The sequence below is a fragment of the Amblyomma mixtum genome, chromosome 3 (genome assembly GCF_055824585.1).
Source record: "Amblyomma mixtum isolate Tamu chromosome 3, ASM5582458v1, whole genome shotgun sequence".
NCBI classification, from domain to species: domain Eukaryota; kingdom Metazoa; phylum Arthropoda; class Arachnida; order Ixodida; family Ixodidae; genus Amblyomma; species Amblyomma mixtum.
The window spans coordinates 110,484,930-110,509,570 of NC_143014.1; the positions used below are offsets into that span (position 1 = coordinate 110,484,930).

The 24,641-nt window shown below is 47.9% G+C and overlaps 1 protein-coding gene across 4 annotated transcripts in view; it reads right to left on the bottom strand.

Annotated features, from left to right (window-relative positions):
• LOC149351403 (E3 ubiquitin-protein ligase MARCHF8-like) overlaps positions 1 to 24,641 on the bottom strand; it is a 150,058-nt gene that overhangs the window by 41,203 nt on the left and 84,214 nt on the right. For all 4 annotated transcript variants that reach the window (XM_089580718.1, XM_089580721.1, XM_089580719.1 and 1 more), the window contains exon 2: positions 10,600 to 10,659. The gene's annotated coding sequence lies outside the window, so the exon portion shown is untranslated. The remainder of the gene's footprint in view (positions 1 to 10,599; positions 10,660 to 24,641) is intronic.

Below are 24,641 nucleotides of genomic sequence, written 5' to 3' on the forward strand. Positions count from 1 at the left end.
GAGAAAGAAGGAGGTATCCAAGGGAATTAATGTAAAGAGTAAAGAACTGAAAAAAAAATCAGCGAATGAGTCAGAAGCCCCGACAAAGCGGGCCCGCTCATAAACAAAAATTCAAATTTTTTTCTCGTTTTTTAAAAAAATCGTTTTATTTTCCTGTGATATTCTAAATTTCTATGCCCCTCTCACGAAAAGTTTACTCCTGACGTAGGCAGGCGGATGTTGAGGAACTGTTTCTGTTTATAGGTCATCAGGCGGTGGTAAAAAAAAAGGGGGCGGAATGGGGGGACGAGTGACGGTCTTCCGGAACAAAGGCTGAAATCTGTAGTGTCAGTAGTCCACGTGTTTGAGTTCCATGCCGTAAACGCTACCCTTTCAGCCGCATTCGATGATAACCAGGAGCACAAATTCGCGTTGTATATTCTCTTGAATTAGAGTTGGGGGCTCTGGAACGACGCTGCACACAAGGTAGCCCCACGTTCAGGTCGATTTCACCTCATGTTAAGATTATATTATATCTAACACTATTACACAACTATTCTTCCGCCCTAATCAACACCACCAGTAAAGAGGAATTACTACATTCCCCTGCTTTATTTAGTCTCAGTGACTGTTCGCTTCGTTCGTGAGCATGTCATAAACAAGCCTCCCATTCCAAAATCACCCTCGTCAGCTCAAGACCCATGTAAAAGATATTCCAGGACACCTGCGGACATGCGGGTGGACGCACAAAAAGGCAAATAATATTGATTTTGTTTGCGTCGTAATTAGCATGCGCAATGACTTCTAGCTTTTATACCTTCCGCCGTCGGATTCAAGTCACCTACAAACAGCTTTCTTTTTTCATGCACTATAGAACAGCCTATTCGGCAGAGGGCTATGCTGGCGGTACGCGTTTCTTCTAGCTGTTTCCCCGTAACAACAGGTGGTTGATCGAGAGGAGCTAATATGTTCATTTGTAAGGTGTGCATCACAAATCACGAGACTCAAATAGCTCGAAACATCCCTCATGACATACACACCCCAGTGAGACCGCAGCATGAGACGCCAGTGAACACGGATGCCCTATATTTTTCCCCCAAAGCCGAGACGCCAAGGTTTGAACGTGCTGCTGGCGAGGCAGTAGTCCAGTAGGAAAAATATGTCCTAGTTATAGCGTAGGCTCGATCTGTTATCATTAAGTGAACAAGTCCTCTAATGTAACGCCCGTTACCTTAGAAAGCAGCAGCATAAAGTGCTGTACGAAAAATTTGCACAGCCCTCTATGCTACTGTGAAGAGAAATACCCGCACGTTGACTTGTACTGTACCCCTCTGTACTGTAGCTTTTGATTTTTTGCAGTAATTCATTAACTGCGCTGCTGGTGTGGCTTTGATACAGCCGGCGTAACTGCAGCACGAGAAGGTGCGCAAATTTTCAATCATTAATATTCGCGCACAACTCCCTCTACGGCATCCTCTCTCACTGAAGTCATTCGTGAATTCACCAACAGTTCCCGTGCTCAGAAACAGGAAAGGGTTGCTATTAATATCACGTGAAAAAAAAATACATACAGCTCATGTGTACAGACGGCCCAAATTCCACATACCCTAAATACCTGGACAACACAAACTTGAAAGTGTGAAAGCCCGTATTCTGAAGGAAACGTTAGAGCAGAGCATAATCCGATGCTTTGAAACTCGGCGATGCACCCAAAGAAAGTAACGCCAACAACTTTTTTCGCGATATGCTTTCTATCCCGTGCCGAAGAAGGCCTAAATGGCGGCCTCCTCAGCGTGCTTGGCGAGTAACTCTTCTCGCAGCTTCACGAGCACAATCCTCAAACTCAAGTGAACGCGAACGCCACAACGCGTTCGCTCAGACCACACAGGCAGTCCAATTTCCACTTCACGCACGCTTAAGATGTCAGGTAGGCACGGGGCCCTTTCTTCGTCTCCTTCGCCCAGTAAGCCCACGTTGTTTTCACCCACAAGTTCGCGGCAACCTCCTCCTCCAGCTCGGCTCAAACTTCTGTCATGATCGAAATCACGCCTCCGGGGCACCGGCTGATCTCTCATGGCGGTCTTCGCCCAGGGATACTCAGAAAAGCCCCTCGTGTTGACACGAAGGCCTCGAACATTCGGACGATTGTACACTCCTCGACGGGCGTCCGAACACAATGAGCCGTGTTTGCAATTCCGCGCCCACTCGGCACTCCTTATTTGCACGCACTTATAGAGAGCGGTTCCTCAGGATTATGGTCACAATCACCAGTGGCATTCGTACGCGCGCGCTATTTACCGAGGAACTGCGGGGGCCAAATGCCGGCATGTTGTTTGCGCTCGCTTTCTCTGAATACGCAGAAACCGTGCGCGTCCTCTTCAACGCGGCGCGCGCCTTATTCGTCGGCCGTAGATACGCCTCAGCTTGTCGTCCATTCGGGAGGACTGTTTCACACAGAAACTAGGTCAAACCAGATTCTAAGGGATTATACTGTCTAAAGGTACTGGGAGGAGGATCCGACTGCGCGGCCTGCCTGTGCCCCCCCCCCCCCCCCCCCCCGCCACCAGATTCGGGCCGGTGTAGTTTCGGCTACTAGGCTTGGTTCTGGTGCGACGCCAGAGGTCAAAGTAGGACTGTCGGGGGTTGCAAATCCCCAGGAGAGGGCGCAGCGGCCTCTCCGCCCACGATGTCCGTTGACCGTGTGCGGGGGCAGGTCCGGAGGGTTACGAACTGGTCACGTAGGATCCGGCTCAAAAGCAGAACGGCGGCTTGAAATTGAATATGCCAAATTAAGCCGCACGTCTCCTCTCGGTACGAAAGACGTACCACCCAGCCTCGGACGCGTTGGTTTCCGATTCCGAAGAACTCAGTGCCACGCGGGGACATGCGGCTGGACGAACCAAGCTTTGATTTTGGGGAAGCCGCCTTAGGCCCGAAGACTGGAAAAGTGACAGAGTTAGTAGCCCACTTGGGAGGCCAGTAATCCCCGAAACTTGGGAAAGCCCGGTGGCAATACCGAGTAACGGTTAGTAGACCTGATCAAATCGCAGAACAACGCTAAGCCTTGGGAAAGCACACGCAAAAAGACCATGTGGTAGCGTGAGGTGTGAGCTGCGGACATAAAAGGAGACTCCAAGACGTTGGAGCTTGGAGGTAGGAGTTCCACAGACTATGTCAGGAAGCGAACGCCGGTGGTGCGACGCCATTCGAAAACCGTGACAGGGTTCCCACTGCGAGCGATCCTTGGAGTAAGAACCGAAGCATCGAACGGACGGGGAAAACTCTGTCACCTTAGTACTGTTGGAATGTCATGATGGCGGAACCTGGCTTAGGGGAGGGGATCTCAGTCGAGCCCCTGATAGTTTACCTGTCTTAGACGGTCGGAGACCCGGGCAACGTTCTCGATCGTATGGAAGTATGCTTGGAGGCCGAGGGCCGCCCTATCGGTTGAAGTTCGAGTGCTCGCCCTCTACAGAGGCCTGGAAAGGAGCTCGAAAGGAACAGAAAACTCCGCTGTCCCCATTCCCTCCTAATTCCTATAACCGCGTCCCTATATACTATTCCCACATCCTATCCTTACCTGCTACTTCTCAGGGGGAGATCAGGGAAGTCTCCCCGGGCCCGCTCCCCCGGCTGTGGGTCGCTTCGGTAGCTCCTCCCCACTTTATTTTATTTTTCCCACCTTCGGGTGGACAAAATCACAATTTCCCTTCTTCTTGTATATTACAATTGAATCAAGCCTGTTGTACGAATGTGGTGCAGGCAGGGGCTATTATTTTCCATTCTTTTATTTCGCCCCACAATAATTATTGTCTAAAGGTACAGCAGGCAGCGCAATGTTGTTTTAATTTCTTTTTGTCTTGCCCAATCTAGCCAATGTCTAAAGGTACTTTCTTGAGAACTTTCTCTTCCTGATTATTTGGAGGCAGGTTGTTTACGATTAATGAAAGCAAGATAGCTGACTAAACCAAGGAAGAAAATAGCCATGTGCGCTGCGCATGAGAACCTTGCAGGATAATGTTACTTGTCATCATATGCGCGTCGCGTCCGACCTCCAGCTGGTGCTAAGAGGGGATGCGCGCCAGTCTTGAATCGGAGGCACCTCTTGGCGGTCGGCCTCACTCCTGCGGCTTTCACTGAAGGTTGTTTCTACCCCTATTTCACTATGCCGCGATACAGACAATAGTCGTTTCAAACTCTGTCACTGACACGTGACGACACTAAGATGGCGGTCAATCAGGCTTGCTGATACGCGCGCTCACGTCGTCAAAATGCGTGCGGAGCTGGAAGAGATCCCAAGCGCTTTGAAAAAGCACGTAATGCGCGGCGACAAATTTCATGCCATAACGTAGCGACATGAATTATCGCTTCACATCGACAGTTGTTATGCGCACGTTCCTGGATTTTGCGTCCTACTAGTATGTTGTAGTCTGTCTTGGTCGTCGAGGTAACCGGTGGGTGCGTTGCCATGGGAACCAACTTAAAACAGTGCGCAGGGACAGGACACAGTCGAGAAACACACATACACAGCACTGTGCTGTGTCTGTGTGTTTCTCGACTGTGTCCTGTCCCTGCGCACTGTTTTAAGTTGAAAAATGAACCAACTGGCCCCGCTACTTCCCATGATGCATGGGGACCACTCGGAGGTGGTTACTGTGCAACCAGGAAGGTATGAAGTGAGCGGAGAAATGTGTAACCGGTGGGCGGTTATCACAGTAATCATCCGGAGGGTGGTTACTGCGAGAGGAGGAGGATATCTGGAGAGCGGAGAAATCCTCCCCAACCGAATGATGATTACCGTGGGAGGAGGAGGGTATGTCGAGAACGTGAGATGGCGCAATTGGTACGTGGTTGCCATGGGAACCAACCGCAGGGTAGTTACCCTAGAAGGACAAGGAGGTTTGCCGTAGAAGGAGGGCACGGCGAGAGGAGTGTCGTATGTCACCGTACTAGCCCTCTGTGCGCAAGCATCGCACGCACGGGCTATAGAAGAGGGCAAATATGGGCTGGTTGTTACATTTTTGAAGAACTGGGTAAAACAGCGCAACGGACGAGACAGGAGAAGGGCAAACACTAGCGCTATAGAAGCCACGCCACAGATGTAGTTGGTCTGGTATGCATAGCATTCGGCTGCTGACGGCGAGGTACGACACGTACCGAGGCGGCTGTAATCCCGTCAAGAAAGAAAGGCGGCGGGGAATCGTTCGACACGTGCGCGAAGAGCAAACGCGAATACCAAGAAAATTTTCAACTTTTATCCGATTCATGGTACCCGCGGACTTGCACTTGAAGATGACGCAGTGCACATTCACGCACGTACAGTCAGACCGGAATACGCGAACACGCATATGCCGTACTATTCTACTTCGCAGCGAGATCTTCCTCTACAACCTGTTTATGAATACGTACTTCAGTAAACTTTTGGGCCAGAAACCTGAACCAGGCTAGTTGTACATTGCAGCTCAATGTATGCGAGTAAAATTTTCTTTTGTTCACATGCCCAGTTCACGTTTCATTTCGGCCTGAATGTACGTATATGCTGAATTCGCAGCCATTCGTCCTGTTTTGCATCTCACTTCCGCACATACACCGTCGTATCTGTCTGCCTAGAGAAGCAGAACACAAAAAACCGTAGCCTAGGTGCGAGAAGAAAGAATACAAATTATAGCAATGACGGTATGCAGTGCGTATTTCAGCCCCGCTGATTTCTTTATAACATTACAGGTAGGCAGCGATTTTGACTGATGTCAATCATGGAGAAGCATTGAGGGAAATATTGTCCTGCAGCAATCGCTTGACAAACGAGATTGTTCCGGCTTTAAAGGGACACTGAGGACAACTATATAATATTTTTTTTTTGTTGGCACAATGGGATAGTTCGACATTTCGTGGCTTTGTTGCCGATTGTTCGGCAGCGATAGATGCATTTGTGGCTAAAAGATTTGGATTAGAAGTTGAAAATCTTTTTACCGCCACTCTGATTCAAACTCGGCACTCTCTGATGACGAAATAGCCAAAATGTTACGTAAACTGGCGTAGACGTCGACTTTGTGATCACTAGCATGCGAGCTGTGCAGCCTAGCAACAGTCGAAATGGCAATTACTGTCGCTTCAGACCGGTTGCGTATGTAGCTCCATGTCTCCGTAAACTTCAGTACGCACTAAAAATTCAGAGCGCATCCTGCGACTATACTGACTCTAAGCAATGCATGCAATGAACCTAGCAGGAAACAGGTGTTTCTCATCTCTTGCAAACTACCTGTACGGTCAAATGGTCGCTGCCAGAAATGTTGCCCTCAAGGATGCATGGTTCACATTTTACGCCAGTCAAGATCACTTATTCACAGGTTTTCCAGTGCGAACCTTCATTATACTGCGAATTTAAAGGAACGTGGAAAAACAGGGACGACGAATTGAAGCACAGAAACAGGAGAGGAAGAGCACGCTAGTGCTATCGTTTGTGTGCTTCTTTGTCGTCGCTGTTTTATCCCGCTGCTTTAAGTTTTCATGATGAGTAATCGGCTTGCCCACGCCAAGATTTTGATTCCTTTGAGTATACACTATTTTGACCTTAGAATCTGGAGAGAACGCATGCAGACTTATCTCGCCTTTGGCTGCACAGTTCGAGCACTGTGGTAGACAGCAGATGCGACTGCTTTTGTTTTGAGCCCATGTTGTGTGCTCTATACGCGCACATGCATATTATATTGCCACGTATCATTGTAGTGTTTGTTCGTTCAGGCTCAAGGCTGCAGGAAAGGGTTGTTATCACTTTTGTTCGTGACGCGAGAAGCGACCAGACTAATCTCGATTGATCGCAGCCATGAAAGGCTGCATCTAGGTTTTTCCAGATTACTGTAGATGATCTTGTCCTGTTATCTGGAAGTTTCCTTGCCGGCTTTAAATTGAGCGATGCCGCGAGCGGCGGACATTCGTAGTTCGACGACCGACGAGCACGTTTGTTGCTTACGCCGCCGCCTGTTCATCTGTTCATCTGTTTTGTTGTATTTTCTATGCTATGACAAATAAAATAAACTTCTCTTTCTACGCCGCCGCCGAGTGATTCAGTTCCTTTGCGGGCGCAAGTCAGCCCAAATAAAGAGCTTCGTTTCCAAGACTGGCTGGTGTCTTCCTGACCACTGGACTGCCGTCACTACAACGTGACATCTGGTGGAGGTGCTGGGTAGCCTTTCATGTTCCGGACACCCCCTACAAGCCGTGACGCCAGCCCTCTGAGTCATCAACCGCAGGACCTGAGTCCAGTCCACCGCGCTAGCCGACGCCTGCAAGGGGACGCGCCAGAGTTCGGGAATCTGCCGGACCCTACCCGGAAGCGAAAGCCAGCAGCAACGTCCACCATGAGCTTGCCCCAGATGACGACTTCAATCATTCTGCAGCAGCCCCGGGTGCCACCAACCTTCGACGCTTCGCCTGGCGCCGACCCCGAAGAATGGCTGGAGCAGTTCGACCGAGTGGCTGTCTTTAACAACTGGGACGATGCCATGAAATTTAGGTACGTCTTCTTTGCCCTGGAGGGACCAGCAAGAGTCTGGTTTGAGAATGAGGAAGCTAACCTCACGAACTGGGAAACCTTCAAGGAGCAGCTTCTAAAGACCTTCACGAACGTTGTGCGAAAGGAGAGAGCCCAGCAGCTGCTACAGTCTCGCATACAACACCCAAACGAGACCGTTGCTGTGTACACTGAGGAAATGAAGCGTCTCTTCCGGCGTGCCGACGCAAACATGAAGGAAGAAGAAAAAGTAAGGTTGCTCATGCGAGGAGTTAAAGAGCAACTCTTTGCCGGCCTCGTCCGAAACCCACCGAAAACTGTCGCGGAATTTGTAGAAGAGGCATCCACGATGGAAAAAACTCTGGATGCCCGAGCCCGCCAGTATGACCGCCAGCAGCGCATTTTCTCAGCAAGCTGCCTGGACACCGCTAACAGCAATGACCTCCGGGATGTTATACGTCAAGTTGTGCGAGAGGAGCTCCGACGATTGCTGCCAACGGGAACGCAGCCGCAAATTTCATCGCTCACGGACGTCATCAGGGACGAGGTTCAACAGGCCTTGGGTGTGACGCCGACACCCACGCAGCCTCTGCAGCCCCCAGCCATGACTTACGCCGCAGCTGTGCGACGTCCTGCCCCTCGACGACGGGACCCAAGCCCCTATCGCCCTCAGCCAGCTGCGTTGGACCGCCGCCCACTCGCCCCAACCCGCCCGTCCTACGAACGACGCGCGCAGCCGAGGAAATGCGACGAGTGGAGAACTCCCGACCAGCGCCGCCCACTATGCTTCCACTGTGGCGAAGCCGGTCACGTCCTCCGGCACTGCCCATACAGGAGAATGGGCATCCGAGGGTTCCCTTACGACGCCCAACGACCCCGACCCGGCCAGCGACCAGCCAAAATCGAGGATTTTTTGCGTCGGGAAGGATACTCATCGCCGAGCCGCCTATCGCGTTCTCCGTCGCCATCGTCACCGCGCTAAGTATCTCCTAGCCGAGGCTACGCAGTGCGTGGACGCTTCCCCAGCCCCCGAAGGTTAAACTGAATAAAGCAGCCTCTGGAGGTGAGGTTGCTTCTGAGCGCAAGAACTAAGATCCTCCATCGACGAAAACAGAAGACCATGCCCCCTACGACGACGACGACCCCTACGAAGAGGACGACCCCTACGAAGAGGACGACCCCTACGAAGAGGACGACCCCTACGAAGAGGACGACCCCTACGAAGAGGACGACCCCTACGAAGAGGACGACCCCTACGAAGACGACGATCCCTACGACGATCACGATCCCTACGACGACGATCCCTACGACGACGACGATCCCTACGACGACAAATGCGATGACAAAAACTACGACAACACCGACGACGACGACGACGACGACGACACGGCCAGACTTGAAGCTTTTACCGCTGCCCGTACACCTTATTAGGAACGCTAAAGGACTCTAAGTTCTCGAAGCATTATTCGTGTTTAATTTCATTTTAAAGCATCGAGACGATGCTTCTTTGGAAGGGGGGTAATGCCACGTATCATTGTAGTGTTTGTTCGTTCAGGCTCAAGGCTGCAGGAAAGGGTTGTTATCACTTTTGTTCGTGACGCGAGAAGCGACCAGACTAATCTCGATTGATCGCAGCCATGAAAGGCTGCATCTAGGTTTTTCCAGATTACTGTAGATGATCTTGTCCTGTTATCTGGAAGTTTCCTTGCCGGCTTTAAATTGAGCGATGCCGCGAGCGGCGGACATTCGTAGTTCGACGACCGACGAGCACGTTTGTTGCTTACGCCGCCGCCGAGTGATTCAGTTCCTTTGCGGGCGCAAGTCAGCCCAAATAAAGAGCTTCGTTTCCAAGACTGGCTGGTGTCTTCCTGACCACTGGACTGCCGTCACTACAACGTGACAATATTAACCTGGTTCAGTGACTGTGTGCAAAACGCAAACCGGAACGCAGAAATAAGCTAAAACTGCTGCGCGGCAGAACTAAAAGTACAAAAGTTCGGAGGGATACGCCGGACGCCTTCCGCCAGTATCATCGCTTGGGTGGCTCCGGAGGTGGCCGCATGGCGGCGACACCTGTACGAGAAACGGCCACGCTTCGTTCCTGCTGCTGCTACGTAGCTGCTGATGTAATTCGCGTCCATATAAACACAGACCTTCATTAGCGCTCGGAAGATCATTATTGGTTGTATTGTCAAGGAAAGCGGAAAACTCATGAGGGCGGAATTGGTCGCACTCTGCATAGCTAACGACAGTGGGGTTTTTAAGCGATACTATAGCGGAAGTAACCTCGTGACTGATCCAATGCCTTGGCGGTCTTGAGGTACAACTGACACAATGCTGCGCCAGTGACAGTGGTAGTTACTCGGAAAGAAAAAAAAATGCTATTCAGGCTCATCATATAGTTGAGTTTTAGGATTCAATTACGCGCTTAATAAGCGAATTCACTTTCGAAATAATTCGTTGTCAGTACAAGGTGAAACAAGGCACATCTCGGACGATGCGACTGCCTGCATGCTCGCAGTGTGAGCGGTGAAATAACCGCGCTGCGCTTCTTTCACTGCTGCTGGGCATACCGGCAGGTTGGATAGCGGGGGCCGGAAGGTGCGACGCGCAACACCACAGGAATGCAAGCAACGTTTTGGCTGTCGAAGTGAAGTCACCGATGGCATCCTTGCGCAAAGGGAGGACGAATAGTTCGCCCACAACCCTAGAAAGCTACGTCGTGGGGCGAAAGTTGAGGCTCCTGGAAATCTCATAGAAATTCTTTGCTGGGTGAAGCGTTGTTTATAGTTCCGACCACTCATAACGAGGCACACACGAGTTAATACAAAGCCATACCATGTCATGTTTAATTACCGGGCTCACTTTGCATACCAACACCAAGTTTGTGGTTTTACTAACAGCAGGGCACACTCAGCAGCAGTGCAAGCGCAGCAGTGCTCCCTGGCGTAACAAGGAAGAATTAACAAGAGAGCGCTGATTCCCGTGAAGCACGCTGCACAAAAAGTTGTAGCTAACCAGTAGAACTTTCTCACACGATTTTTCTCCGCGATCGGTTGTTGAGGGTAACCTGGAGCGGAAAAAGATGGTAACTACGTGAGGGCACGTACCGTATTGCACTGGTCTCCGCGGCAGCAACGTCACAAGGGCCGTCCTCACAGCCCTCGGACCTGAAACAGGAGGAAAAGCAAAAGATCGGGGTAAGAAGCGGGAAGAGATAACCATTGGGCTCAACAAACACCAGCGTTGTAAACGGACGCGGCGGCCGCGTTTCAAAACTCGTATGAAATGCACCCGCGCACAATAATCTGGTTAGGTCAACCCCTGGAGTTGCGGGCGTTCACTTCCTGTCTCGCCGCAGATGCGAACCAGTCCATCTTCTCAACGCATGCTTGTGCACTGTACAGCTTCCCACAAAACAGCATTGTGAGTAGCATACGCAGTCACCGCATCAAACACACGGAAGCCATGGGTTCGGACACCATCTGTTTACTTCTTGAATAAACAGCGCAAAAGACGACAAGCACAAGAGACAATGAAACGGATGACACAGCGCTGACAAGAGACAAAGAAGGTCGTCGTTCGCACTGTTTATTCAAGATGCTTAACCAACTAGCCCGCCAAAACGTGTTAACACACCTGTTTACTGTCTTTCTTTTACACGTTATTTTTTGGAGAAATACGGCCTTTCATTTCAAAATTCACTGAGTGCGTTTCGCTTCCGCGTCGGTATAGTGGCAGTGGATTTTTTTTGCAGCTTTTTCATTCATGCGCATCGGTAGGTAATGTTTCTTTTTTTTTTACCAGTATAAAGCAACGCTATCGACCATGAGGCAAGCCGTAGTGGTAGACTCAGCATTAATTTCAACCCCTAGGGATTTTCGCGATTTACCGCAAACCCAGTGCGTGCTCGGGCATGCGCTTTAGCCTTTCGTCTCCGTCAAAATGAGGCCTCCGCGACCGGGGACGAACTCGTGCTCTGCTGCTAACCACTTGATGCGCATACAAGCACTCCATCTGAACTTGCATGCGATATACGCGTTCGGAGCCAGGCCGTGCGGTTTGGCTTTTTCCGTAAAAGCGCACACAGGGAGCCGCACTTTCCAGCAATGTGTTTCATGATTGCAGCTTGATTGCACGCGAATAGCGATCATACCGAGCTTGTGTATTTTTTGTTCGTTCGCAGCATACTCGCACAATTAACAGCTTTCCTCACGCACTAGTCAATTATTCACACATTTCCCCCATACCGCAGCGCATTTTGTAAATTTGAAACTTGGATGGCGAGGAATGAAAGAGCTGATTATACATTCATGCTGACGTCACTACGCGGCCTCGGGGCCCAGAGCGACCCTTACTGCTTCGCTTATCCTGTTCACACGTGGAGCTAGAAGAAAAGGTAAATAATTGTCATTGTTTATACCCTCGAAGCAGCAACATAAACGCCCCACTGCTTACTCCGAAAACTGGGCACACGCCCACACAGTGGACCGCGGCGCCTGCTGAACATCGAAAATTACAGGAAAACCAGGTAATAAAAACAAGGTCCTTAGGAAAGAGATAATAATGAGAGTGATTAGAAATAACTGCGATCAATGAAATGCACGTTATTCGCAGATTGTTAAAGTGACCTATAGTTGCAAGGATTTCAGCTCGGAAGAGGACCCCACTGATAAACCTACGCAAGGAAGCAGTGAAATGTTCTTAACAGGAGCCCGTGTACACGTTCTGGTCACACGTCAACAGCGAAGATAGGGAAAAGTTATCGGAGTACACTGAAAAACACGAAGAATCGAGTCGTTTCAGCACGCAATAAGTGCGCTTGTATCCGCTATGCACCATGGCCAACCCCATGCAATGCCCTGACACTCGGCGTGCGCACATTTGGCTTGCTTCGCGCGAGGCCCTGGGCAGTTAGAAATCTGCTAAAAGCCAGTTGCGAGGAAATTGTGTGTCGTGCTGCATGTAACTGCGTTTTATTTTTTTTTTAATTCTGCAGGGAAGGCTCTCCGCGAAGTTAGCGCTCTTGTAACGCACTCTTTGTATGTGTATGTGTGCGGGCATTTCATTTCGCCGTTGTCGCGGCTGGCCGCAGTTGGCTTCTTGGGCCAGTGCGGGCGATTTCTTTCAGCGCTGTCCACAGGGGACGATCGCTCTGCTTCGCGCTTCTGGGCAGCACCACGAGCTCGTCGCGCCTTCTGTCTGGGCGTCACAAGCCGCGCCTTGGGCGAGACGCGACTTACACAAAACAAGAACCGGCAAGAAGAGCCCACAAGTTTCCGTCATGGAACTCGACTTTGCAAATTGTTCGATATCCGTACAGTATAGTTATATCCATTCCGCTACTGTCACAAAATACCGCAACTCAACGTTAACCTCAGTTCTTCCCCGCATTTCTTCTTTCCCAGTTCCCCTCTTTCTGCCGCTGTACCGACAATCAGATGTCAGAAATAACAAACTGCTATTTAATGAAAAAAAAAGTGAACGCTAGGTAAAGGGACAAGGGTTGCTGCGGTTCTTGATCATTGGTCAAAGCACGATAATGAAATATCGCGAGTTCTTTTAATGATGAAATCACGCTTAGTTAGAGTTCGCAGTATACGAAGCAACGAAGTAGTACACAGTTAAAAAAAAAATGCCACTGCAAACACAAGCAAGGAGAAGAACGAAGACCGACCGAAATGCTTCAGATTGTATAGAAAGCGACACAGTACACGGCGGAACGTATCGTATAATGGATGATTACACTGTAAATTACACGAGTTCCCATTTGTTGCCCTCGTAGGCAAGCGAGCGTTGACACTTTCGCTCTCAATCGCTTCTGGTAGGCTTCCGAGGAAAACCACTCGCAGAACTCGCAACCAGTCATTTCTCTCCGTGTTTGGCTTTGCTCGAGCTTTTTCTTATTATCTGCGCCTCCGCGGCACGCTCTCGGATGAGGCGCAGTGGCCGACGCCAGTGCTCGAGGCATTGATCTCTCTCTTGCGCGCATCAGCCAATAAGAACGCGCACTACCGGCTAGGCGAAGCGCGCGGTTGCGAGATTTTGATTCCCCCCGGTGCGTTAGAGTAATGAGACGCCCTCCGAAGCCGCCCCAAGCTAAGACGAGCGCCGCCGCTGTCAAAGGAGCTGTGGACACGTCGTCACAGGCATCGGTCTTCGGGCGTGCTCGGCGCCATTTCGGTCGCCTTGTCAGCTGTGATAGAATGGCTCTGAACCGTACCCAAGTCGATGACCCAGAAGCTGACGTCACTGACGCCGGAGGCGGCTATAGTAAACAAGCGCGCTACGAACGCCGGGTTCTCACTCGTCGAGCCGCCTCGTCGTAACACGCCATCGAGTGAGCCAAGAATGCCGAGAAGGAATGCTCGTAGAAGGATAAAAAAAAAGGGCATTTATGAAACCGTACCACCCCTCCTGCTTCGGTCGGAAGGCTCACTTTATAGCCTGGTCGTGTTCGACGAGTATGAGTGAGTTACGATTCGCTTCGCGCCGAACTTGGAATAGGTCTGTAATTAAAAGCAAAACGCAATCAAACTTCCTTTCTCGCATTTTTCTCGCCCTCGATCTGTACCTCGCGCGCTCCTGGTTTAGCATTGTTTCCGCAACACCGAATGCGACGCTGTTATTTTTGACGGCTTCAAGAATCAAACTTTTTTTTTTGTTTCTTTCCACAAATGTATGCACGTTTTTTTTCTTTCTTTTTGTCAAAAATTAAGCCCGCTGTGTCAATGATGTAGCGTGCCTGATCAGGTGGGTAGGCCGCCTCATGCTTGGGCTTCCGTCATGGAATATACAAAATTCTTGGCCGTCGTTAACGAACGCGCGCCTTCGAGTAAAAAAAACAAACAAGGAAACGAAAAACTGCGAAAAAAGTTTAGCACGCTGCCAATGAACCCTATTCTACACAGCTAGTTGAGAACACTCGCAGTTTCTGAAGTAAGCTCTTCCCTAATCGCGTGTGCTGATAGTTTAAACTAAACATGTAAAAGCAAAAATCTGTCCACTGCATACAATTCGCTGCTTGATGCATACTTCAGCTGTAGCAACACGTTCCCCTGTGACGTTCTAAACTCGAGACGACTCATATTACTTGAATACATAAGACAAAAAAGCATACGTACAGTCGTACACAGGCTAGTGCCCTGCAGAGCAGCGGAAGCCAGATTTTTAAAGCGGACACTCGTTATCAAAGACGATGCTGGCACTAAGGCGCAGCTGGAGAGGCATACAAGCGGCAAACACCGTGCCTCTGACGGAGCACCTGCGCTGACATTTTGCTTCATTTATTGTAGAGGCCGGTGTACCGTGCGATGTCAGTGCACGTTAAAGAACCCCAGGTGGTCGAAATTTCCGGAGCCCTTCACTACGGCGTCCCTCATAGCCTGAGTCGCTTTGGGACGTTCAACCGCCAATAAACCCAATAAATAAACCCTCATTAATTCCCCGTCACACAATTCTAGCGCCTAAGAAAATTCTGTTCACGCCTGTACTTACAATCGCCCTCAGCACACATATTGTGCGACTCAGGATATCTGTGCGATATTCTACTAAAAAAAAAAATATTAGCTCCCGGAAGAAGAGGTTGTGACGCAGCAGAAGGAAATGTCTGGGCATAATGCAGCCCCCGTTATGCTTAGTGAGATGGCCCTGAATTCAAAGAGCAAAGTGCCATTGTTTCTGCGACACAGAACAACGAGAAACACGGAGTAGCCAACTGCTTTAAAGCGTTTAACGCGGCCTTTTGATGCAGGCTGAGATCGAAGCGTGCCGCATAGGAAGAGGCTTTCATAACTCCCTAAAAGTACCACGAGTGGTAAGAGTCGACGTATGTATATCGCGCAATTTGCAGGTACAGATCTGTTTGCATCCTTGTGGAGAACTGGCTCGATGCAGGCGTGTTATGGCCGGCAGCTTCTGAGAGAAAATCACGAAAGCGTGAAACAAAATTCAGACGGTTTGTCTGAGAAAGTCACGCGAATAAAAGCTGAAAACGTACTGCAATCATTCATCTGAGCTAACAGTCCTCATTTAAGAGCATAAAACCCGGTTGGCAAACATGTGGCAAGGACACATGCACGGCGTGTCCATAGGGCGCATTTGTCGACAAATGAAAAAATTACATATTGATTTACAAATAAGAATGAAGTGCACACAATACAATAGGTTCAATCAGACTGCAGGACCTTTAAGGAACAGCAATTATATGGTGCGCCCTACTTTTCCTTTGGTCAAGTGTTAATACAGCTGCTAATACGTAACTGTCAGTGTTGCAAACACAAGTTTTTACATTCTTTTTATAAAACAGCGCGTGTGCCTAGCGTATGTCTCTATTTCTTCTTTGCGTCGGCTATTCCGCCCTTTGTTCCCTTCACTTTTATTTCCCTGAACTGCTGTCTCTTGTGTAATATATCTGAAAACGGTTTACTGTTTCTTTTTTTTCTTACTTTATGTACCTCATTAGTGATGCCACTGTTTGCTGCAGGGCAGTAGTTATCGCGCTGCCATGCGTCGTGCGACCACAAAAGTAGGCCAATCATCTGTCATTCCTTTCGCTTTTTCACGCAGCAAAACAAGTTTTTGCTTCGGTTTACATCACATATCTCCCTTTCGTTGCAGGTTAAAAGTAAAATACAGCGCAATTTAATTTAACAGGCAGTCTTCGTAACGCTGCCCAAGTGGATGCATCTGCTGAGATGCACGCACTGCACAGAACGCCGACAGTCTACGCCGAGATAAAGTTAACCCCTTTTTCGCAAGCATAAACTATTCTCTTGGCCTCAGAACGCACTGAGACGCTCTATAGGCAGCATTCAGCCTTACCCTTTTTCGTCTTTCTCTTTCCTTTGCTTTTTTTTTGTTGCCTGTCTACGCGTAAGGACTACACATTGGACAGAATATATACGCACTCCGGTCGAGGGAGATGCTTCAGCTAAAAGAACAGCAGTGGCCGTTATGAGGACATGACACTAGCCAGATGGTAAGTTAACGTGGGATGCGACTTAGAAAATGGTTTTCAAAAGTCCGCTGTACAGCAGTTATAAAAAAGCTATGGCTATAAAATTCGCAAATGATATTTAAAGATAGACGCGGCTTGCTTGATACCTTAAAACTGGATTGCAAATTTTTCTCGTATTTTTAATCTTGCTTTTTTTTTCTTGATTTCTACTAATGTACTTTTTTCTCAAGAATCTGCTATCTGCAGAGTGTTGAAATTTTGTACGATAGTAGCAACTAAAGCTGTACACAACTAGTAAAAAAATTCTGCACTTCGAACAAAAACTAGATTTATTACTTTGTTTTGTCTGCCGATGAAATAAAATTGCCACCCATCAGTTTATGAGTTTACGGGAGTTTAACGTCCCAAAGCGACTCAGGCTGTGAGGGATGCCGTAGTGAAGGGCTCCGGAAATTTCGACCATCTGGGGTTCTTTAACGTGCACTGACATCGCACTCTACAGGGCCTCTAGAATTTCGCCTCCATTGAAATTCTACCGACGCGGCCACCCATGAGTGTTTTTTTTTGTCAGAAATATAAAAACTTTGTTTTTTTTTTTAAACTTCGGATGTTGATTCTAGTATACGTAAATGGTTTTGATTAACATCTGTGAAAAATGTTTGCTTATGCCGAATAGTTCCTAAAAAAAAGGTACAGAAACTTCCAAAAATGCTGTTTTGAAAAAAATGCAGATGACGCACCTAAAAACTCGCACCTTTCCACTCGACGCGACAATGAAAAAGGATGAAAAAAGCACTTCTGAAGATGCTAATAGCCAAGGGTAATACATTTTCTGAAAGGTCGCCGCGGTGGCTAGCAGTTATGGCGCTCAGCTGCTGACCCAAAAAGCGCGGGTTCGATCCCGACCGCGGCGGTCGAACCTCGATGAAGGCGAAATTCTAGAGGCCCGTGTGCTGTGCGATGTCAGTGCACGTTAAAGAACCCCAGGTGGTCGAAATTTCCGGAGCCCTTCACTACGGCGTCCCTCATAGCCTGAGTCGCTTTCGGTCGTTAAACCCCCATAAGGCGAGCAATTTTCTGAAAGCTAAAGACATGCTTCATTTCTCGTCCACTGATAGCTCGTCCACTGATATCAGTGGACGAGCTATGGAGCATTATGTGCAGAATGAAGCAGTTCAAGCCACCTGGGTATGATGGCATTCGTCTGAGAGATCTTTGCAGAAACTTTGACGCTTTGAAAGAAGTGCTTATGAACATATTGAATGGTATATTCGAAACTGGTGATATCCCCGAAGAACTTAAGATATCTGTTGTCAGGCCAATCTACAAACACGGGAAGAAAGGTGATTTTACAAATTATAGGCCGATCGCAATACTGTCATCAATAGCACATATTATGGAAAAGCATGTTGCATATGTTATGGAATCATTCTGTGAAAAATACTCTTTGAACAATGATGCGCAGTTTGGCTTCGCAAGGAATAGAAGTACGACTACACTTCTTGAAGAATTTTCTGACTATGTTTACAATGCACTAGAAAATAATCACATCGTGTTAGCCTTATTTCTGGACTTAACTAAGGCATTTGACACAATAGACCATACACTACTACTCGAAAAATTAAGCTCACTTGGGTTCCGCGGTCATTTTAACAAGATTTTTGTCAATTATTTTACAGGTAGATTGCAGTGTGTGATGCTTGATAATACGCATGGAGATTTAAAAAATGTTAAATTCGGTGTACCTCAAGGAAGTACACTTGGCCCACTACTTTTTAACATATATGTATCCGATTTGGGTTTGTTACAGCTTAAGTCAAACGTTTTCCAATACGCTGACGACACAGCGCTAGCGCTTGAAGCTACTGATTATCGTACAGGCGTGGAGTCATTTCAAACAGATATAAGTGAAGTTGTCGACTGGTTCTCGCAAAATTTCATTTTTTTAAACGTGAACAAAACAAAACTGACATGCTTTAAAAACCCTCATAAAATTGTTGCTTTCAACCAACCACTGTATCTTCATACATCCCATTGTTACCAGTGTAATTGTAAAGCTATGCAAATAGAGCGAACAGTTCTGTATCTGGGCATCCACTTTGACCAATACCTTACATGGAGCGACCACATCGTCTACCTCTCTCGAAAGATAAGGGCCATTGCGGCTATGATGTATCACCTTCGTGGTAAAGCTCCGCTCCATCTTAGGCGACTGATCTATACAGCATTAGTAGAACCTGTTTTAAAGTACGGGATTACTCTATACGGTAACTGCTCCGAATACAAGAAAGAAGCATTAAATGTTATCCTAAAAAGAATCGTCAACACTATATCGTACGGCACAAAACTACACTCGGTTGACATGAAAGAGAGATACGATGAGTTAGGCATCCTTCAAATTCGTGAACTATTTCACTTTGTTGTGTTAACACGGTATTATTATTCAAATGAATATAAGACTCCCATAAAAAAAGATGTCACCTTGAGAAAAACAGAACGTTTTTTTAAGCCACGGGTTTACACAAACTATGGTAAAAAGATGCGCAGTTATTATGTACCGGCTGTATTTAATGAAATTCCCGATGATCTGTGTATTGCAAGTAACAAACGTAGGATGATGACTGACATGAGAAATTGGTGTGCAAATGTATTTCCCTGTGTATAGCTTGAGTTCTTTCGTATGTGCAATTTTGTGTTCAAAATGTTTTGTTTGTTTTTGTCTGTTTTGTTTATTGTTTTTTTTTCTATGTTAGTATGAGTGTTTAGACAAGTAATGTATGCATATGAAGGTATTTCTCCACCTGCTGCCTGATCAGCCAACAAGCAAAATGTGCTTAGGCAGATCAGAATTTATGAATGTGTACGTATACAGACAAATAAAATTTTGATTTGATTTGATTAGATGGCCCCCGCCGCGGTGGCTCAGTGGTTACGGTGCTCGGCTGCTGACCCGAAAGACGCGGGTTCGATCCCAGCCGCGGCGGCTGAATTTCGATGAAGGCGAAATTCTAGAGGCCCGTGTGCTGTGCGATGTCAGTGCACGTTAAAGAACCCCAGGTGGTCGAAATTTCCGGAGCCCTTCACTACGGCGTCCCTCATAGCCATAGTTGCTTCGGGACGTTAAACACCAATAAACCAAACCAAACCAAACCATTAGATGGTTGCCGAAGGTAAAAATCGGAAATAAAATGTGGTGAGAAAAATGCAAATAAAATCTCCAAAAACTTCGACCTTTCCGCTACACGTGACCACGAAAAAGGATTAAGAAAGTATCTCTAATGTAGCGAATACCTAAGTTTATTATATTTCTAAAAGCTAAAGTAATGCTCCATAAGCAGGGCTCAGAACCTTAAAACTTAATTTTTGACAAAACAGTCTCACCTCACCTTAAAGGGGCCCAGAAACACAATCTTAGTTAACTGTATTGCCTGTTGATTGCATACAGTGAGTTATAATGGTGCTATTAGCGTCGGTAATACCGCGTATATTCCGTTTTTTAATATTTTAATGTCCTCCCAAAAACAACTTCATGGCTCTGATGGTGTCGCCACAGAGTGGCGGGTTTTTAGCATCGGATATGACATCACCTGGCGCGAGCTTGTTGATCGGACAAACAGTAAATATACTGCAAGTTGTGTGAATAAATAGAGACATATTTTGTCACCTGTCTGCGTTTTATATTAGATCAACAAAAACAACTTGTTTGTCTTAGATAAAAGCCCTGCAAAGCGAGTAAAATAAAAATACACCACCAGGGGCGCTCTGGCATGGACACGACGCTGCCAGTCTCAGCAAGAACGAGTTACAGAGAGCAGGCAACCGTGGAGTACAAACTTCCGCGACGTGCTCTGGCTGGCTGTTTTGATTGGTTGCGCCAGGTGCCGTCATTGGTAGAGCGAAATAGGAGTGGGAAGCCCCGCCAAAATCGAGTTGAGGGCAGCGTTTTGGTTGCTTGTATTTTGAAATTTCTTCACTGAATAACTCCCGTTCCTGTGCATCAATTCCTGTAATTCTTTTTAAGTTAGCATCTGTGTGACATAAAGAACCCACCTGAACTATAGCCGGTATCCCCCCAAGCAGTGTTTCGCAGCCCCTTTAAGGCCTGAAATAGTTGCGCCCTCTCTGCGACGCTTTAACGTTTCCCGCCTTAGCACTACTAGCAAGTTTATATTCTCTTTAAGCTTTAAACAGCTAAACGCGATCTTCCTACAATGACAAAGATGAGAAATGTCAAAGGAGAACACGTTATGGTCGCACCTATTGCTCGCGAATACTTCGCTTCCAATCATTTGAGCGACCAGAATGCAACGGCTGAGCCACCCTACTCCTATGAGTTAGAATTGTATCATGGAGCTTCTCACTCGTGCTCCATAGGGAACAAGCTCGCTTGGCATGAACTTGTTTTCTATAAATTACTAACAATAATCTAAGTATCACGACTGACTAACTAAAAGGAGCTAGAGAAAGGAGGACGCCAATTTTATGCAGCGCGCCTAAAAAGAAAGGCAATTAACATTTGTTTTTACACCGACTTGAAAGATTTTTTATTGCATAAATTTTCCACGTTACGTACAGATGCGGTACAAAGCCCCCCCCCCCCCCCCCCCCCCCCGAGAAAACGCGCCCTCTGTGGCAAGGTTGTAGTAAAACTGAGGTCACTAAAAGGTCAATAGTGTAAAAAAAAAAAACATGTTAGAAACTAACCTCATCAACAAGCCCGAGTTATAAATACCGGCTGTAGAAATACGACGCAGCTGATAAATGTGATGTCAGCTTGTCGATAATTGATCTTGAAACACTAGGCAGCACGAGAAAAACGAGGAATATGAAGAAACAGAGACGACGTGACAAGCGCTGACTACCGATTGTTGTCCAGTCGTGTCCTTGTTTTTTTGTCGTCCTCGTTTTTTTTTCGCGCTGTTTAATGTTTCAAAAATAAATGATGCGACTGCCCGTAAAATAAGATGGTTTCACGCGCACCTAAAACAGTAAGTAAGCGGCAGTGAGAGAGCTAGCACGATGTGAATACCATTTGGATATGTGCACCATTGATAAGATTACCATGAGTGAATGAATAATTAATTTCGCGAACTTTTGTAGCCATGCCTCATCTTTTGCATCCACAGGATGTCTGTAGCGCGTGCTTTTTGGGATACTGATAGAGTACTGAGAACTGTTTACAGAGCTGATCAGGCGTCCAGCCTTCACCAAGGTCGCCTGAGCAGCAGGCAGAGCAGCCAGTGTATACGCAGCATAACGCGACGCCTACGCCAAGACGGATATGATCGGGCATGATAAAGATAACGCTTAAGAGCGTCCAAATTAACTCGAGTAGGCACGTATACGCGACATATATAAAGGCACATGAACATCACGCGTCAGGACCTGCGGCGGTGGCTTAGTGGTTATGGGGTTCGGCTGCCGAGCCTAAGGACGCGGTGTCGAATCCCGGTCTCAGCTGCCGTATCTCGATTGTATCGAAATAAAAAAATACGCCGGCGTGCTGTGCAGTGTCAGTGCACGTTAAATAACCCCAGATTGTCGATGTTAATCCGGAGCCTTCGATACGGACGTGAACTTTCTCTCTCTCTCTGGATTCTTTGACCCCTCCCCTCCTCTTTCAAACCCTTTCCCTCAGTGCGTAGTGTATAGGTGCGAACCGTGAGTAATGCAATTACTGCGCTATTCCTTTCGCGATGAACACATTTATGTTCAGTTGAGTAAACTTATATACCTAGTAATAAGCAGAATCAATCAGTTTAGCTGCTACAAAAACCTTCTAAGACATCATTAGTAAGGAGAGTGAGCTTGTTATTAATTTTTTGCGAACACTGTCCCAAAATTTTTCGAAGACATCGGTATTTCCGCATTACTTGGTTAATCCTTTCTTTTTTTCTCATTACAGCGCGCTACCGTTCTTCCGGGTCTGTCTGTTTGTAAAGCAATAGAGAGAATCCATTAAGATGTTTTTAGTCGAAAGTATTTTTTTTTTTTTTTTAAAGAGGCGGAGACGAAACAACTCGTCTGGAATCATGCACGAGCGCATTTCGAAGGTCGTAATGAATTCCCGAAGACGTCAGCAAAAAGACAACCTAAACAGAGGGCCTATACGCTAAGCGCGGAAAGAAAGGAAGAAAATCGCGACATTTCCCCATGTAGCGTTGCGACCAAGCCTCGTTGGGAAAGAGGAAACAAACTGAGGAACACGAAAAAAGGCCGACGCTACACGAAGCGCGAAAAGCAACCGTGGCTGCAAATGAAGTAGGCCCGCAAGCACCAACTCACACCCGGCGTTATACACGCCGGAGCCGAGTACAGTCATGGGCGAAAGTTTGCGGGACGCGGATTCGCCGGTCAGGCAAAGCAGGTCAACGAAAAAGCGTAGAACCGTGAAGAGACAAGCATGTTACATCCGACAGAACAAATACGAGCAGACTGGCTGGTGAGGCGCAAAGCGCGAATTGACATTTTTCCACGAATTCGCATCCCGGAGACTTTTGTCCATGACTGCATTGACCGCGAACGCAAGGAAAATCGAGTGTGAGCTCGTGCATGCGGGCGCGACCATGGCACAAGCGTCGCTGCCAGCGGGGAGAACTTTCGCGCCTCCTCGCGACGGCGCTGTGCGTTCCTTATGAAATCACGCTGCGAAAACAAGGTCCTAGCGCGCTCCCTTATCCGACTCGTCCCGCCAGTTTTGCTAGCGCGCCGCCCTTGAACTCACGCCAGAACAGATGGCTGTCCGAAAGGCGCGTCACCGACGCAGCCGGAGGTGTACAGGGCGCTTATTTTCGACGAAAAAGAAATAAAGGCCGATCAGTGGAGTAATCTTCGCCGCACAGCACTCGGGACAGAATCGGGTGCTCATTGGCCTCGTATTCGGCGGCATTGCACGCACTGTGAGCGAGTATGGAAGCCAGCTCTGCGCAGAAAGTTGGAGATGGGCGACCGGCGGAAGGCGATCGTGGTGCGCTGCAGCCTTATCCTAAATTGAAGGCGAAAAATAACAGCCGGTTCGCCTGGCCACATCCACCGAGGGCCAGCTGATCAGGGCCGTGGCTGACAATGAGAGGGAACGGGGCTACTCAAGGGAAAAAAAAAAAAAACAGCGCGACGTACGAGTCCTAAAAAAGGCCTTTCTCGTTCAGATAGCATGGCGCACCGAGCCAGCAAGTTAATCACTGTAGTTACTCCAGCCGTATTGTTTTGACCCTTTTGTTCAGCTAGCTAAATTCTGTCGTGAGTGCTAGGCTAGCACACCGCCGCCAAGTTTCTCAGCTGTGTATTTTGCCGTTTTCAGTCTTCGTTTCCCTTTTAAACTGCTCCGCTACTTCGGCATTGTTATTGCCTTCGCACATCATGCGTTAAAACAGATAAATTTCGCTCATGATTTACTGTGTGCTGTGGCGCAGCTTCCTGTAATATCAAGCCCGCGAGAAAAAAAAAAGTTAGGTTTTATAACTAAATTATATGCCTGAAGCTACCACCTCCGACGATGCATCAAACAGCGCAGAAAAGTATGCGTTGCCCTTTTCTGCGCTTTTTTTTTTCACGTCATGTCATTGCTTCAGTGACTATTCTCCAGCGGGACAGACGAAGTAAATAAAATGCGCCCACAAGAGCAGTTATCGGGCCCCGCGCTGACAGTGGATATGGTGACTCGAAAGTCAATAGAACGCTACCGAACTCGTACTTCGTGCGGGTGTAGCTACACCACTAAGCACACGTCTTCACCTTGTTCATTTTTTTTGTCTTCGCTTCTGATCAGGCCGGACGCATTGTTACTTTGTTGATTACGGGCATGCTAAGTCTACAGGCGCACCTAGCACTGCGTACAGATTCCAGCGTTTCCGAGTATGCACCGATCGTTGTCGTAATCTATCATCATCAATCGAATGCAATGCGGGCAAATAATTTTTCACATATATATTTTTTTTCTCGTAAATCAGACAGTCGGAGGTGAATTCCGACTTGCCGAGGATTGCAGTGATACTCTGCAGGGGGTTTCGAACCGACCACCTTCCACAGCCGAGGCGGGCGCCCAAGCAACATCCCTCGCCTCTCACCCTCTCTCCTTCTCATGTCTCCTCCTTTCACTCTTCCACGTCTGCGTTAAAAGTGGGGAGGATCTCCACTTTCCCACCTGCCAACCGAGGCAGGTGACAATTGGCAGGTGGCATTGCTGACGAAGAC